This window comes from Lissotriton vulgaris, chromosome 3_2 (genome assembly GCF_964263255.1).
Source record: "Lissotriton vulgaris chromosome 3_2, aLisVul1.2, whole genome shotgun sequence".
In the NCBI taxonomy this organism is placed as follows: Eukaryota; Metazoa; Chordata; class Amphibia; order Caudata; family Salamandridae; genus Lissotriton; species Lissotriton vulgaris.
In genome coordinates this window covers 238,249,078-238,265,373 of record NC_141690.1, presented here as the reverse complement: position 1 = coordinate 238,265,373, position 16,296 = coordinate 238,249,078, and the positions used below count along the sequence as shown (strand labels likewise).

Sequence of the window (16,296 nt, the reverse complement as noted above, 5' to 3'; positions counted from 1 at the left end):
TCAATCTATCCCTCCACTAGCGCTACGGTGACATCCCTACATAAGCATCGTAATTGGAAAAAGAAAAGGTGTCAGTATGTAGAGTCCTGCTAAGAAGCCTCTGCACCATCAGACGGGCCACGCAGCATTAAGCAACTATCGTAAAGAAAGAGCTTGATCTGAGATGCTCTCTCTCCCAAGGCAAGAAAGGAGTGGGACTCTTTCCCCACTCCCAACAATCTGTTATCCATACGTATCTTTCCCATAATAGATAGCGTGAGCTTGGTCCACAATAGTTACAGTTATGGGAATGCTTCTCCACAATGTTTCCCATATACACCCTATGCTACATTTTGTCCTTGGTTCCCATGCCTTCTCTCTTACAAATTCATATTCGTCTTTATCACCTTCGACCATATAACTGTAACTTATTTTCTCCTTATCCCGCCCCTAAACAATGACATTACTTTTTGCCTAACAAATACACAGGGCAATGAGATGTGAAAAAGAACAGATTCCAAAGTGCACATGAAATTCAGAACATTAATTCTAATGCAAGAGTATTTAGGGACTTGCATTTCAGGCTTACGATTTAAGGAAACATAAGAACGCAATACTTCAGGCGTTTCATATTAGCATCATTCTATTGCAGTTTAACCAACACATTTACCAAATTATAGAAATCTTTGTTAAACACATTCAGCATGCAAACTTCCCTTGCGCTTGAGAACCCACACTATGAAATGGGATAAGGCACCCTCAAATTCTAAGTTTTGCCCAAACTGCCCCAATATTGTGGAATCGGTAGAAAACTTGATGTTTTTTTGCCTTCAATATAAAAACGTGCGCAAGAAATGGCTGATAGCGGCACTCAAATCCATGGGAGTGAGACACTGTAGGGAAGCAGTAAGGTTCCTCAAGAGCGACACCAGGGAATTACTAGCCTTGGCTGTCTTGCTCTATTTGCTCTGTGCCTGGAATCAGAGGAAAAAGGCTATAGATAATGTTCCATCTATGATAGCCAGCCCGTTGTAAAAAGCATAGAAGGTCCATTCAGTGTCATACCCTTTCCCCTATCTTACATTCTTAAAATAGTTATCAGGTTTATGACATTTCTATGTCTTGTTTATTAAATGGTTTCATCTACATATTAAATCTTATTCCTACGAAGGATACTTGTGTAATAGGTTAATCCAGTTGGTTCTAGGAAAAGCATATACTACACATAGTAGCTATAAGAATTGTTTTATTCAATAATTATTAAATTTACCTTAATTGTTGATTTTAACTTATTGCGAAAAGGAAGTCTGTATGATGTTTTTATTGATATTGAATTGTATGCTCTATGTTTGTAACTGTTTATGGCTCACAGCCAAAATAAAAGGTTTGATGATGATGATGACATTAAGCATATAAGTTATGTTAACTCCACATCACGAGTTGCTCCTTTTAACATGTTCTGCTAGTTACATTCCTTTCCCTATGTTAATCCTCCATGCTACTTATCAATAACCTCAAACATGTCAATAAATTGTGTTAATACATTTCAGAACTGTAACACTAATACAATACAATTGCAAGATTATGTGCGGTTGCGCTCTACGCATAATCACGATGCAACTCTAAAATGAAATGAGATATCTGCTCCTTCACATCACTACAACCCTCAGTCAAGAGACATGACTTTAAAGCCAGGAACAAGCCCTTGGGCCATGCTGTGATCTGGCGTGGTGTGCATGCACTGTATCAGTGAAATGTCTTCCTGCAGATGCCGCAGCAAACAGCTGCACACTAAGCCGCTAGCATATGGCTACCCCTGAAATGAGCTGCTGCTATATATCTCCTATGAAACAAGGAAAAATATTGCTGTGGTGAGTTGTGCAAAGGGGAAGAAGAATCACAGAGCCATAACTATTCAAAAGCATCGGCGTAGGAGAGGATGTTGATGTTGTGAGATGCTGGTAGAGGGATCACGCATGCGCTGAAGAGGGTCGGGCTCAGGGTAAATCCTTGAGGAGCTCTTCAGATCAGGGTTAGAGCGTTCGAGGTGTATGGTGCCGGGCTGACTGACTGAGTCTTTCAAGTCAGGAAGGAGCAGATCTATCACAGTGTGTGTCCCTCGCAATGTCAGAGACTAACATTGGCTAAACTGTTTACGTCCTTCATCAAAAAAGCATAAATCATGCATGCATCCTCAATAAAGAAGTTACCATCGCTTCTCGGCCTTTTGGCTAAGATCAAGTGTAGTATCTGTTCTTATCAGTTTAATAAAGAAGTTACCTCCTAGACTAGTTCATGGTGGGGATGCTGTACTGCGACAGATACTGGAATCAGCGCATACCTTCTGGGAATTCATGAGCAGCACAAGGACATTTCCATTCAGTCATCCAGGGAGAGGGCCACCACCAGAATTAAACCACTTGTCAATCACTGGTTGAAGATTCAAGGAGCCATCACAGCAGGTTCATTGTTGGAAGGAATTGTCACAACATAAAAACATAGGGGTAGATGTATCAAGATTCCATTTTGCGATTTCTAAATAGCGATTTTTAAGGAATCGCTATTTAGAAATCGCAAAATGGAATGTATGTAGAAAATCGCTATTTTTTAGCGATTTCTTAGTCTTCCTTATTTGCGCATTCGCAATTTGCGAATTCGCAATTAAGGAATATTTTCCCATGTATTCCTATGGGCCAGAAGGCCCATAGGAAGGATTGTGAAATATATCTTAATTTGCAAATCACAATTTGCGAATTCGCAAATTGAGAATAATTTCAAGGGTGCAGGGGTGTCTCAAAGACAACCTGCTGCACCCCTGAAATTTACATGTGTGTGTGTGTGCATATGGTGCACATACATTCCCTATGGGCATGTATGTGCGTCACATGCCACCTTCACAAATGCCAAATAGGGCATTTTTAAATGAAATCGCAATTTATCACCAACTACAAGTTGGTGGTAATTTGCGATTTTCTTAACCCAAATTCGCAATTTCTAAAACCCACATACATCGCATTTAAGGAATCGCAAAATTTGCGATTCCTTAAATGGTTGAGCAAAATAAGGAATCGCAAATTTTTGCGATTCCTTATTTTGCGATTTTTTGATGCATTTAAAAAAAATGCAAAATAGCCTTTTGCGATTCGCAAAGGCCGAAATTCGCAGAATTTCGGCCTTTACGAATCTCAAAAGGCTTGATACATCTAAACCATAGACTCCAGGGAATAGATTCTCAATTTCTTCTTGATTGGATGGCCAGGGTGAAGTAGTGTGGCTCGCTGGTTAGAGGCGGCAGACCCGAGAGCAGAGGACGGCCCGGGACCAGGGTTCGATTCCCGGCGTGGCAGGTTTCTGGACCAGGGTCAGCGGACTTGATAATTCTCTCGCCTCGGTGCCCACTCTGATCAGCGTTCACACTCGGCAACTCTGGGCATTAGCTTGCCTCATCTTCACTAACGGCCCCACCAGACCGCCGGGGATGCCTGGTCTCACCCTGGAGATACCCATTAAGGGACCATCTCTCAGGGAAGCCAGGAAGGGTTTCGCAGCGGTCGAAGCGCCTTGGGACCCTCTGGGTAAGTAGTGCGCTATATAAATGCCTATACATACATACATACATACAGGTTCTCACTGTTTGCCTCAATACAGCTACCAGCTCGGACTGTGAATTAGAACTAGTGAGTGGTGATGGCCATGTAGACCAAGGGTCAAGTGAGTAGACACCGGTGAATTTGGTACGTTACATTTTGTCTAAGATTGATATAAATTAATCAATAGAACAGTCCCAGCTTTGAAGATGAGATTTGGAGTGCTACTAACTATTTGTGTTCTCCAAACACCTAAATTGCTTGTGAAGACCTACATGGATATTAACGTTGGTGCGAGAATATAAATGATGCCAATGAAGAAACCAAGCAGAGAAGTTAGTAAATTCACAACTATGGCTAAATGCAAGTCTTAAGCATCGAAAAATTGCGAAAATCTCGAATATGGGGATAATTATGAAGGTCTCACTCCCAAGTCTTTACTCATTCTGGTATGTAGAAGATATGTAGAACTAAGACTAAGGATTATCAGTGGATGGCAGTACCAATACGTTGTCACAGCTACTTTGTGCTCATGTGAAAGGGGTAGTAATGAATTATTTAGTGTTTTGTCATAGCTAGCTGATTACTATATCATTTTTGTGTCCTCTTAATATTTGAATGCCACTTCCATTGACCTCTCTTAGCTCCACTTTCTCCCTTTCTCTTCCCTTTTTTTGAGGCCTCTCCGTCCCCATGCACTTCACAGTTCTCTGCATATTCTGCATTTTCAGTGGGATCAGTTTCGATTCTGCATTCTCTTTCTTTCAGTATTTTGTTGCTACACAATTGTTAGTGACTATCACCAATCAACCAACTTCTTAGTCGGCCTCCAATGCAGATTGTCATCAACTAACTCCTGATATTCTGTAACAATCCCTGCACAAAGGCAGCCCAACAGCTTCCTGCGAGGTCTCTGTAAGGTCCGTATGATCCCTGAGTATCTCTTACACACATCTTTAAGTCTGTCAAAATACTGGTGTTTCGCCACTATTTTGCTTATAATGCAAAATCTTTGCTGCACTCAACTCATCTTCATTACTAGGGACAACCCTGGGACATGCCAACTTCACCACCAATGTTTCCACTCACTTAACTTGGCACTGTCATGGGGGTTGGGCCTTGCATTTGCACTGTGTTAAGTTAGCATGAGCTTATTAGAAGATTAAACGCCATTTTCTTTTCTGCAACCTTTGCACACGGCACATCTTATTATAAATGTTTAGCGTCTAGAGGACTGTTTTGCTTCACACAAGAATAATATGTTTTTCTATAATAACAGCTTGGCTTGGTAAGCTTTGTCTGAACAGTGAGTGCCGAGGCCTTCAAGGTTATTTCAACACAGTGGTTGTTGTTCGGTCTGATCAGCGCACGTTCTAGACATAACACATATGCAGCTGTGGCCACCTCTGATTTTGGCGCGTTTCATAATGCACTGCGCAGGCATGATCACACACACTTTTGGAGAACATTCACATGCAGAGAGCTGGTGTAGAAAATGATGTGATCCATTTCTACTAGGACCAGGGGTATGGGGCCGCCCTTGTAAACCCAAGAGACCTTCTGTAGATATAAAATAACCTAATAGCAAGGGAGTGTGAAATCTAGGTATAATCTAGTCTATTTCCATTTAGCATTTTAACATGCTTTCTCCTTTTGCATTTTATGGAATAGTAACTATGCTGATAATCGTGTTGCTTATAATATGTCTGCTTGTATTAGCAAAGATACTGCGCTTGAGAACACGGCATTAGAAATAAATATTTCAAACTTGCACAGGTCTTCATTTACTCCCCGTTTTGGACTAACATGAGAGTATAACAAAAGAGTGTTCATGTGTTCCACATTGCCTGAGGTATTCTAAGTTCCATGTTCCAGGTTGTCTAATCATTGGGGGTATGGAAGAACCAATGAGACACTGATTGCTAGTCTGGTAGGGGATTTTGGTTACTAAGGTGAGTTTTGGCACATCCTAATTCACTGAGGTTCCAAGTCTCTATGCACTGTTCTGTGTAGGAGCAGAATCCCTGCTCCAGCACCACCAATGGCAATAAATGATTCACATCCGTCCAATTAGGTCTGTTTATTTAGGTCACACTCTGCAGTTCAGATCGTAACTGAGTAGGGTTTTCTTGGATTTTAGGAAATTGTTTCTTAATGTTCACTACCTAAGAGGGGTCCAAGGATAGTAGACCATAATTCTGCTCACCAGTAGCAGGGCAGTTCCTCAGGTGAAGAAGGGTGAAGAGGAAGGGTCTTTATCATCAGCATCAAATGAATGACTCTAAGACAATCATTCTGCAGTCTGTCTCAAGCTTTTGAGATTAATAATAGGACTTAATTCTCTCCAGTCTTCATGCCTCAGCATAGCCCATACATGGGTCCTACACAAATCCACGGTAGTCAGCCTTTTGCCTAGTTGATTGCATCCCTATACCATGCGTCCGTCAGTCGTACTGCAGCTCCTGCTAGTGCGTTACTCCCTTGTGTTGCTGTCACGGGCATTCCCGCAGAAGTGCACTCCGTCTCCAGGAGCTTCAGCATCTGCACCCCCAGCCCTTCCAGCTGGCATGGCAACATTTCAAGCAGATCCTCCTCCCTCGTGTTTTGCTCTATTTTTCTTTTTCTTGTGGTTCAGTGATCTGGGGGAATAGATATGGAGGGGGAGGTGGAGCAGTTGGAGCACAAACACTAAGGACCAGATGTAGGAAGGGTATTACCGGTCGGTAACGGCCGAAATCGTCCGTTACCGACCGGTAATAGGCTTTTGTGATGTAGGTGGGCAATTTACAGATTCGGTAAATACTGAATCAGTATTTACCGATTCGGTTTTACCGAATCATCATTTACCGATTTGGTATCTGTAAATGACATGTAGGAAGCACTTTGAAGAGTGCTCATGTGCTTTAAGGATTCGTTATTTACCACCAACTATTAGTTGGTGGCCAATAAGAATACCTCTGTAAATGCAAATCTGTGCATTTACACCAGTGCCATGTGGCAGACATACATGTATGTGTGCCACATGTGCACACTAGCACTATTCAGGGGTGCAACAGGGTGTCAATGTGACACCCTGCCACCCTTGACTCTTTCCCTATTTTACCGTATCAGTAATTCCAGATTCGGTAATTGACATTCATTCCTATGGGCCTCCAGGCCCATAGGAATGAATGGCAATTACCGAATCGGCAAATACCGATTCGGTAAATACAGAATCTTAACGATTCAGTAATTTTTACTGAATTTTTATCTACATAGTATTTACCGATTCGAAAATACCGAATCGGCAAAATTCGGTATTTTCGAATCGGTAAATGCTATTTTACCTACATCTGGCCCTTCATCTGTTCCTAAGGGGATAGACTTGGTACTTTAATTTCCCCTGGGTATTTCTCATACCTCAGACGTGGAAATCATGCTTACTCTTGTGTTTGCCACCTCATGCCATTGTAGGAAGAAAGGCCACTGCTCAGCATCTATTTTATTTTTAAGATCTTTCAGGTCCTTCTATAATTTTGCAGAGGTACCGTGCTCAGGAAAGGACTTCTTTCCATTGTTCTAACTGAGTCTCTCCTACTCTCATAAATACTTGCACATGGCTTTTCTCATATCGTTGGTACATAGTATGGGCAGAAGTCCCTTTCAGTGGGGTCTCTCTACGGTTAGATTTTTCTGCCCCCATCTTTACTCCTTTTTACTCACTAGTGCCTGGATAACAATGAAGGGTCTGACAGTCTTGTACCCACAGCTCATCCCTTGGAGGATAGTAGGAAAAGAGACAGAAGAAAGGGAAAGAGTTACCTCAGTCGTGGTGTGTTAAACAGATTTTGTGGAGGGGAGTTTGATGCATTTCCTGAGGGGCTCTTGAAGGGACCAGGGGGCTTCTTTCCCACACACATTCCTCCTCAATGGTTTTTCCTTTAGGTCCTGGCGCCTTTAATTACCTCCCCATTAATGCATTATTTCTAGAGAGTCAGGTCGTCTACGAATGATTTAGCACCGGGTGCCCCACGAACATGAGGTGCACTAAGGGCGATGGAGGCGGCCCCCTTCCGTCTGCGCTCCGGTCCCCAAGCGAGCAGCTCTACGCACCGGCCCCCCGAGAGAGGCCGGCTTTCCCAGGCCAACCAAGGCTCCACGGCACTGCGATATTGTTACGGTTTAGGGGGGATTCTGACTTAGAGGCGTTCAGTCATAATCCCACAGATGATAGCTTCGCCCCATTGGCTCCTCACAAGCTCCCAACCAGGGATTCACAGTCATTTGCATTTTCGGGTTCTCCTTTGACTCCACCCAGTCCTACCTACACAACCGTTTTCTTTCCCTGTTGTCTTCTACCTGGACGACAATTGAGCGCACCCTCTTTTTACCAACACATTTACTACCTTAAAACAATACAGGCCATGCAAAGCAGACAAGCGTACACTTTGATTGTACCTACATTTAATTTTCATTCAATTGTACTCACACATTTAGCCTATTCTCCAGGTCCAGTCCTTAGCCCCCTCAGAGAGCCTTTTACCCTTAACTCTGTGTGGAGACTGGTCCTGCGCTCACTTGTCTCCTACTAGCAGAGTTATTTGCTGCCAATGCGCCATCTGTTCAAATAAAACACAACAGATGTCTAATATGTGATTAAAGCAAAAATAGCGAGCAGCATAGCAAAAACGTACAAGACAATTGTCTATTCATCCAACTAGAGCGCTCACCCAAAATAGTCAGTTGGAGCATATATTGCTACAGTGCATGCAACATTGAATGGTTTATATACATGTGTCTCTCCATAAAGGTCTATGGGGTGCAAACACTTAACAGAAACTTGCTATTTTCAGCAAAACGTATCTAATGAGCAGGTGGCAGGATCTTCTTACAGAGAAAATGTGAGACACCCTTGAAGCAGAGATACAATACATAAATACACTGTTAACTTCATTACTTTCCTTAAATTGTGCTTCTGGTTGCCAATGGTTGCAAATGTTGAAAGCGAGGGCACACTTTACTATGAGTTGCAGGAAATGTGCAAATGTACTACCTCAAATAAAATGGTTTCTAGGCCTTCTGAAGTCATGAAACTTAGCAGGCATGTTGAGGTTAAAAGGAACTTTAGAATAATCAGACAACAACATTCATATGTGATTATAAATGTGTCAGTGCATACTGTGTCATGCAAATACAAAGAAACATTGGTGTTAAAGTAATGGAAGTACAATATTATGTTTCCAGATAATGTTGTGTTGATATTACAGCTCAGAGAATTTTTTTTTAGATGAATGTGTCCTTCTGTAACAGAACTGGTGCTCATGTAAAGCGCTCTGATACCTTCGAGTCTAGCTCACACTATATAAAACTCCACTAAAAAAAAAAAAGATATTTTGAAACACAATATTTGGTTTTGAATGCCGGCTTCCATTCATTGTTGTTATGCTTGCAGGCCAAAATAAAGGTGTCTATTAAATTCAGCTTAGTGAAAATAGAGGTATTTTGGACTTGATTATTAAGCTCTGGAATTAAACAAAGAGGGTCTCATACAAACCTTAACATCCATTTTGATACTGCCACCGACCGTATTGCGATGGAGCTGGCGGACGATCTAGCCGCATTACAACTGGAACAACTGGTTGTCTCCTCTACCCATATTAGAGGCCATCTTTTGGATCCAGTTTTCAGTAATTGCTCCGAGCTTAGGGTTGGCTCTACTGTCTGTCTTCCTTGGACAGACCACTCACTGATCCCTTTCACATGGTCTATAAGCAAGCCATTTTCTTTGATTCCCACCCCACGGAAATCTAGAAATTGGGCCAGACTCCCAGTGGAACAGTGGACTAATATTCTTATGACCTCTAGACCTCCACCTAAAGAGGATCTTCTTGCAGCCAATAGGGAGTACTATGAGTGGATTTTGAATTCTCTTGAGGCCACACTTCCCCTTTGTAAAACTACTTTAAAGCGGTCGCGGAAAACTGCCCCCTGGTATTCAGAGGAGCTTAGGGAAAAAAAACGACAATGTAAAAAATTAGAAAGAAGATGGCGCCAGGAATACGCTTCTTCTGATAAAATTATATACAAAGAGGCAATGAGAGTCTACAAACAAGAGATAAAAAGCACGCAAGCAGCTTACTTCATAGGAAACATTACGTTGGCTAAATCAAAACCAACAGAAATTTTTCAAATAGTAAAGAGTCTCACTAAACCTCCTCTTTCTCCTGCGTCCATCTGTAATACAGCGGCTCACTGTAATGATTTAGCAGAATTCTTTTACCAAAAAGTGTATCAAATTTATGTATCATTTACAGATGCATACCTAGACCGCCCTGGTCAAAAACGGCCACTGCCGTTAGAAGCTGTCCACCAGTCTCCAGCTATCTTGGATCAGTTTCCTTTACTTGAACAGGAGACCCTTGAATTAATGATGCGTCAAGTAAAGTCAGGCTCCCCATGTGACCCAGCCCCACCGGACATATTGGTTTCAGTAATTCATGTTGTTCTTACCACTATTATGAACCTTCTCAATGCCTCCCTGTCTTCCGGGATAGTTCCGTCCACCTGGAAACAAGCCATGGTGCGCGCACTTTTGAAGAAACCGAATTTGGACCCTGGTAATTTCAATAACTATCACCCTATTTCCTTGCTCCCCTGGGTGAGCAAAATTCTCGAAAAACACATTAACATACACTTAACGAATTTTCTCGAGAGTAACCAATTGCTTGACGCCACTCAGACGGCCTTCCGCCCCAGACATGGGACGGAGACCGCTCTATTGGCAGTCACCGAGGAAACCAGAAGGATTCTGGACCGGGGGGGACAGTGGCAGTGGTCCTCCTCGATCTGAGTGCAGCATTTGACACGGTCAACCATGACACGCTATTGTGTCGCCTTTCTGATTTGGGAATATCAGGGAGGGCAATAATCAGGATCAAATCCTTTCTGAGCAATAGGACTTTTCAGGTCTTCGAGGGAGATACTGTCTCCTCCAGCAAACCATTGAGCTGCGGGGTTCCGCAGGGCTCATCTTTGAGCCCTACGTTATTCAACATTTATATGAGACCGCTGGCTGAGGTCGTCCGTCCATTTGGCATCAAGATGATTACATATGCGGTCGATACTCAGCTAGTGGTCTCCCTCGCACAGGAGGACGGCCAAGCTACGGAGTAGCTTGATGAAATGTCTGGAGGAAGTAAAAAACTGGATGACAACATCTTGTCTCAAGCTCAACGGAGACAAAACGGAGCTGATGCTCCTTGGTCCTTCTGCCATATCTAACATTGACCTCCTATGGCCCCCCAGCCTGGGTACACCACCTACACCTAAAGACAATATAAAAAGTCTAGGGGTATGGTTGGATAAATCTCGGACTTTTAATACCCAGGCAACTAAGCTATCAGCAATTTGCATTGGTCTTCTCAGGATGTTGAAAAAAGTTCTTCCACTCCTACCTATGGAAGCCAAACAGATAGTCACTCAAGGTCTGATCCAGTCTCGATTGGACTTTAGTATTGCCTTGTACCTAGGTGCGCCTGATTACACACTGTGGAAACTGCAGATTATTCAGAACTGCGCTGCCCGCACGCTGCTTCAGTTGCCCCGCAGAGCGTCAGCAAAGCTTGGGCTCAGGAAGCTACACTGGCTCCCGGTGCGGGAAAGAATTTACTTTAAAGCAATGTGCATCTCCCACCAGGCTTATTGGCAGACTGGCCCGGCAGTCATCCATGGGCTGATTACACCGTACCGCCCCAGCATACAACTCCGCTCAAGTCTGGCCTTTTTTGGCTACAGTTCCCCGAGTTAAGAGAACCAGAGCAGGTGGTTGGCTGTTTTCTTACAATGCCGCCAAATTGTGGAACCTACTTCCGCTCCAGCTTAGGGCTAACCCCAATTTACTTTCTTTCCGTAAGCAATTAAAAACTTTTCTTTTTAACACATACAACTAGTTCTCTGCGACAACTGTTTTCAGCGGGTAGCACCATTTTCTTGTCGCGCTTGGACGCCCCAGGGCAGCAACCGTGCTTTACAAATCCTCTTCATTTCATTTCATTTCATTTCATTTCCTTTCATTTCATTTCATTTCACTTTGATGGTGCCTATTGGGATAGGGGCCAATTACAGAGAATCATTCACACAGTATCTCAAGGCTCGAGGAGTCTCCGGTGGAGAGGAGCAGTTACTTTTGTAAAAACTGTACATGCAGTGCATGCCTTTAAGACATTTTACTCATGGGTGGAGTTTGAGCCTATCGATGGTGCCTCAGGTCAGTTTTGTGCTTATACAACTGTAGACCTGCCGGCACACTATAGGGCTTACCAAGATTTGGAAATCCCTTTAACTTATCAGGAATACCAGAATTGGTTTGCTGGTCAATGCCAGATAAGCGCAGAAATGTCTAACGTCTTTATGGGTCTCCTCAGGAATAAAGGGGTTACGTGGCAAGTTTTAGCTGGCTACAATCCCGTTCCTCGCCCTGACAACTTAACACCCAGTCAAAGTGGTAGGGGTGTTAAATTACAGGAGACTCGTACAGTTCATACAACATATATTGATCTCCACACCTGCTGTCACAGCAGGACCTGCCGCTCCTGAACAGGTACAAACTATTAGTCTACAGACTATCCACGCTATCATGGTAAAAGCGCCCATGAAGTGTGATTAAATGGCTTTCTGAATTGCTCATAGGACCAATCAATTGGAAGTCATGTATCCATACACTACCCCCCAGGACAAACACAGAATTCTGACTATCGGTCTACCTCTTCGAACGGCCCCCCAGAGAGGAGAGTAATACCTGGGAAAGGAACGTTTCATGCATTTACATTAGTACACATGGTACACATTCATTGGCAGTTCTCCCTGATGCACTTAGACAGGTACAGTATGAGCTCGAAGCTCCACCAGCTCTGGACTTAAGGATTACATTAAAGGGGTACCTCTCTACAGTGCCCTCTATCATCCGAAGCAATATTAAGGGAGAGGCTTCAATTCTGGCTAGACATCAGAGAAAGGAAGCAGTTCCAGTTCAAGAACAAGAATTACCAAAAATAATCGGGGACGTTTACACTTTTGTGTGTAGAGACACCTTGGATACTCGACCCATTAAGCCACATTTTAAACCAATAAATGACTCTGAGGGTTACACTGAAAAGAAATATGCAATGGAAGGGAAACAGAAGGACAAAGAAAAGAGACACACTGGATCACCCACTTCTCAGGAATCCCACAATCAATCAATCAAGACAATCAATCAAGACATTTGTAGAGCGCACTATTTACCCGGAGGGTCTCAAGGCGCTTGGGGGGGGGGGGGGGGGGGGGGTGCTGCTACTGCTCGAACAGCCAGGTCTTGAGCTTCTTCCTGAAGGAGAGGTGGTCTTGGGTCAGGCGCAGGTCGGGAGGGAGGGAGTTCCAGGTCTTGGCGGCCAGGTAGGAGAAGGACCTTCCTCCTGTTGTCGTTCTTCGGATGCGGGGGATGGCGGCGAAGGCGTGACTGGCTGATCGGAGATGGCGCTTGGGAGCGTAGAAGTTGATGCAGTTGTTGAGGTAGCTCAGGCCTTGATCGTGTAGGACTTTGTGTGCGTGGGTGAGGAGACGGAAGGTGATTCTTTTGTTGACGGGGAGCCAATGCAGGTTTCTCAGATGTCCGAAGATGTGGCTGTGTCGTGGGATGTTGAGGATGAGTCTGGCTGAGGTGTTCTGGATCCGCTGGAGTCTCTTCTGGAGCTTGGCGGTGGTTCCGGCGTAGAGGGCGTTGCCATAGTCCAGTCGGCTGGTGACGAGGGCCTGGGTGACCGTCTTCCTGGTCTCGGTGGGGATCCACCGGAAGATCTTCCGTAGCATGCGCAGGATGTTGAAGCACGACGAGGAGACAGCGTTGACTTGTCTGGTCATAGAGAGGGAGGAGTCCAGGATGAAGCCCAGGTTGCGTGCGTGGTCTGTCGGTTTGGGTGCGGTGCCCAGGGCGGGGGGCCACCAGGAGTCGTCCCAGGCGGAGGGCGAGGAGCCCAGGATGAGGACTTCCGTCTTGTCTGAGTTCAGTTTCAGGCGGCTGGTCGTCATCCACTCGGCTACGTTTTTCATCCCTTCGTGAAGGTCGGCTCTGGCGGCGGCGGGGTCGTTGGTCAGGGAGAGGATCAGCTGGGTGTCGTCAGCATAGGAGATGATGTTGAGGTTGTGTTGGCGTGCGATGGCCGCGAGGGGGCTCATATAGACGTTGAAGAGGGTGGGGCTCAACGAGGATCCTTGAGGGACGCCGCAGATGACTTCGGTGGCCTCTGACTTGTACGGTGGTAGACGGACTCTCTGTGTTCTTCCGTCGAGGAAGGAGATGATCCATTCCAGTGCCTTCTCCTGGATTCCGACGTTGCTGAGGCGCTGCACTAGGGTGCGGTGGCAGACAGTGTCGAATGCCGCGGAGAGGTCTAGGAGGATGAGGGCCGCTGTTTCCCCGTTGTCCATCAGGGCTCGGATGTCATCGGTGGCAGCGATGAGGGCGGTCTCGGTACTGTGGTTGGCTCGGAAGCCAGACTGTGAGCGGTCGAGGGATCCATTCGTCTCGAGGAAGGCGGCCAGCTGTTTGTTGACGGTCTTCTCGATGACTTTGGCTGGAAACGGGAGGAGCGAGATGGGGCGGTAATTCTTGAGTTCAGTGGGGTCCACTGTGGGTTTCTTGAGTAGGGCGCTGAGTTCGGCGTGCTTCCAGCTCTCCGGGAAGGTGGCGGTGTCGAAGGAGGTGTTGATGATGTCCCGCAGGTGGGGTGCGATGACAGCGTCGGCCTTGTTTAAGACGTGGTGAGGGCAGGGGTTGGTTGGAGATCCGGAGTGGATGGAGTTCATCATGCGGACGGTGTCTTCGGTGCTGATCGGAGTCCAGGCGCGGAGGGTGGTGGTGGGAGGCGGTGGTTCGGTCGTGGCGTGCGTCGGTTGAGTGCTGAAGCTGTTGTGTATGTCCGTGATCTTGTTGTGGAAGTAGGAGGCGAGGGAGTTGCAGAGGTCTTGCGATGGGGTGATGTTGTTGTTTCCGGCGTTGGGGTTGGAGAGCTCTTTCACGATGTTGAAGAGTTCCTTGCAGTTGTGTGCGTTGTTGTCCAGCCGGTCCTTGAATGCAGTTTTCTTGGTGGCGCGGATCAGTTGGTGGTGCTTCCGGGTAGCAAGCTTGAGGGTGGTCATGTTGTCCGGTGTTGGTTCCCTTCTCCAGGCTTTCTCGAGGGCTCGGCAGTTCTTCTTGGAGCTCTTGAGTTCGTCGGTGGACCAAGGGGCCTTCTTGCTGCCGGGTCTGCTGGGCGGGGTCCTCAGTGGGGCGAGTTCGTCCGCGCAGTTGCTGATCCACTTCGTGAGGTTGTCGGCGGCCTGGCTGGGGTTCGCTGAGCTGGCGGGAGGGTGCTGGCTCAGGGATGCGGCGAGCTGGTCGGCTGTGATCTTGTTCCAGCTTCTCAGAGCAACCTGTTGCTGGTGGTGGTGGATCGTCGTTCTTTTGAAGGTGAAGTGGACGCAGCTGTGGTCCGTCCAGTGGAGTCCGGTGGCGTGGCTGAAGGCGATGTCTTTGCTGGATGAGAAGACGGAGTCGAGTGTGTGTCCGACGAGGTGGGTGGGGGTGGACACCAGCTGCTTGAGACCGAGGTTGGTGTAATTATAACTTAAGAGACCGCGAAATAAATGTATAAACCTGAACTGTATCAGTATTCTGATACAAAGCAGAAAGGGAGGTCTCCTCAAGAATCCAAATACAGGGACGAGGAGTGAAGAGAACAGAAGAAAACAAGGTATCTCTTGGGTATACACAATACACAATTTAAAAACAACAATTTTAAACAACTTGTTTTTTTAAAATTGTTGTTTTTAAATTGTGTATTGTGTATACCCAAGAGATGTACATCATTTTTGCATGATGCTGACACTCTTTTTTAATATTTTTCTGTGGCACAGTTATCTGATGTTCAACATTGTAAAAAACTTTTTTAATAAATGACTAAGATATTTTATTTGAATTGTTGATTTTTATAATTTGTTATAAACTGTTATGAGTGGCTTCAATTGTTAAGATCTCGTGAGTTACAGTGGCATTATATAAGCAAGTGCTATCCCCTTTTTTTTGAGTCAGTAAGAGGGACTACCTTGTTTTCTTCTGTTCAGTATTCTGATAGCCACTCTTCACATTCTTTCAAGGATAGTGATGGTAAAAGAACAGAGAGGGTGAGCCAAAGGAAAGAGGAGTACAGTATGATAAGTGAAGTTGGACAGGAGACTGATGCCAGAGTAGCGAGGGAAGTGAAAGGGTTGGACTCCAAAACCCCAGTAAAGAAGAAAAAGGTAGCAGGACTGTCTACGAAACAGCTTGAGTTCTCCTCTGCATCTGGAATGATTTGCCTACAGAAACAAGACTGAACCCTTCCACTGCTTCCTTCAAAAAAGAAGTGAAAGCGATTCTCATGGCAAGATACACGTGAATTATTTACCTACGACTGGACATTGATCACTAGTAGATATTAGTGAGCACTGTATTTAATTACTAGTTTGTATTATGGAGCACCCTATGTCTGAATAACCTGCAATTGTACTTCTTTCTTATGCTTATACTTATTGTCCAACATATGACATGTAACGCGCTCTGATACTCATAAGAGTCTTATTGGCGCTATATAAAACCTTCAAATAAATAAATAATTAAACAGGACTTGAGCAAGAGCGCTTCCAGCCAGCGCAGCAGAAGTCACAATAGTGAACCAGATGCTTGAGAGATTTCTAG

At 45.0% G+C, this 16,296-nt stretch overlaps 1 pseudogene; it reads left to right on the top strand.

The window, feature by feature from the left end:
- Positions 1–2,190: 2,190 nt before the first annotated feature.
- LOC147725595 (U2 spliceosomal RNA) lies at positions 2,191–2,325 on the top strand (annotated as a pseudogene).
- Positions 2,326–16,296: the final 13,971 nt, after the last annotated feature.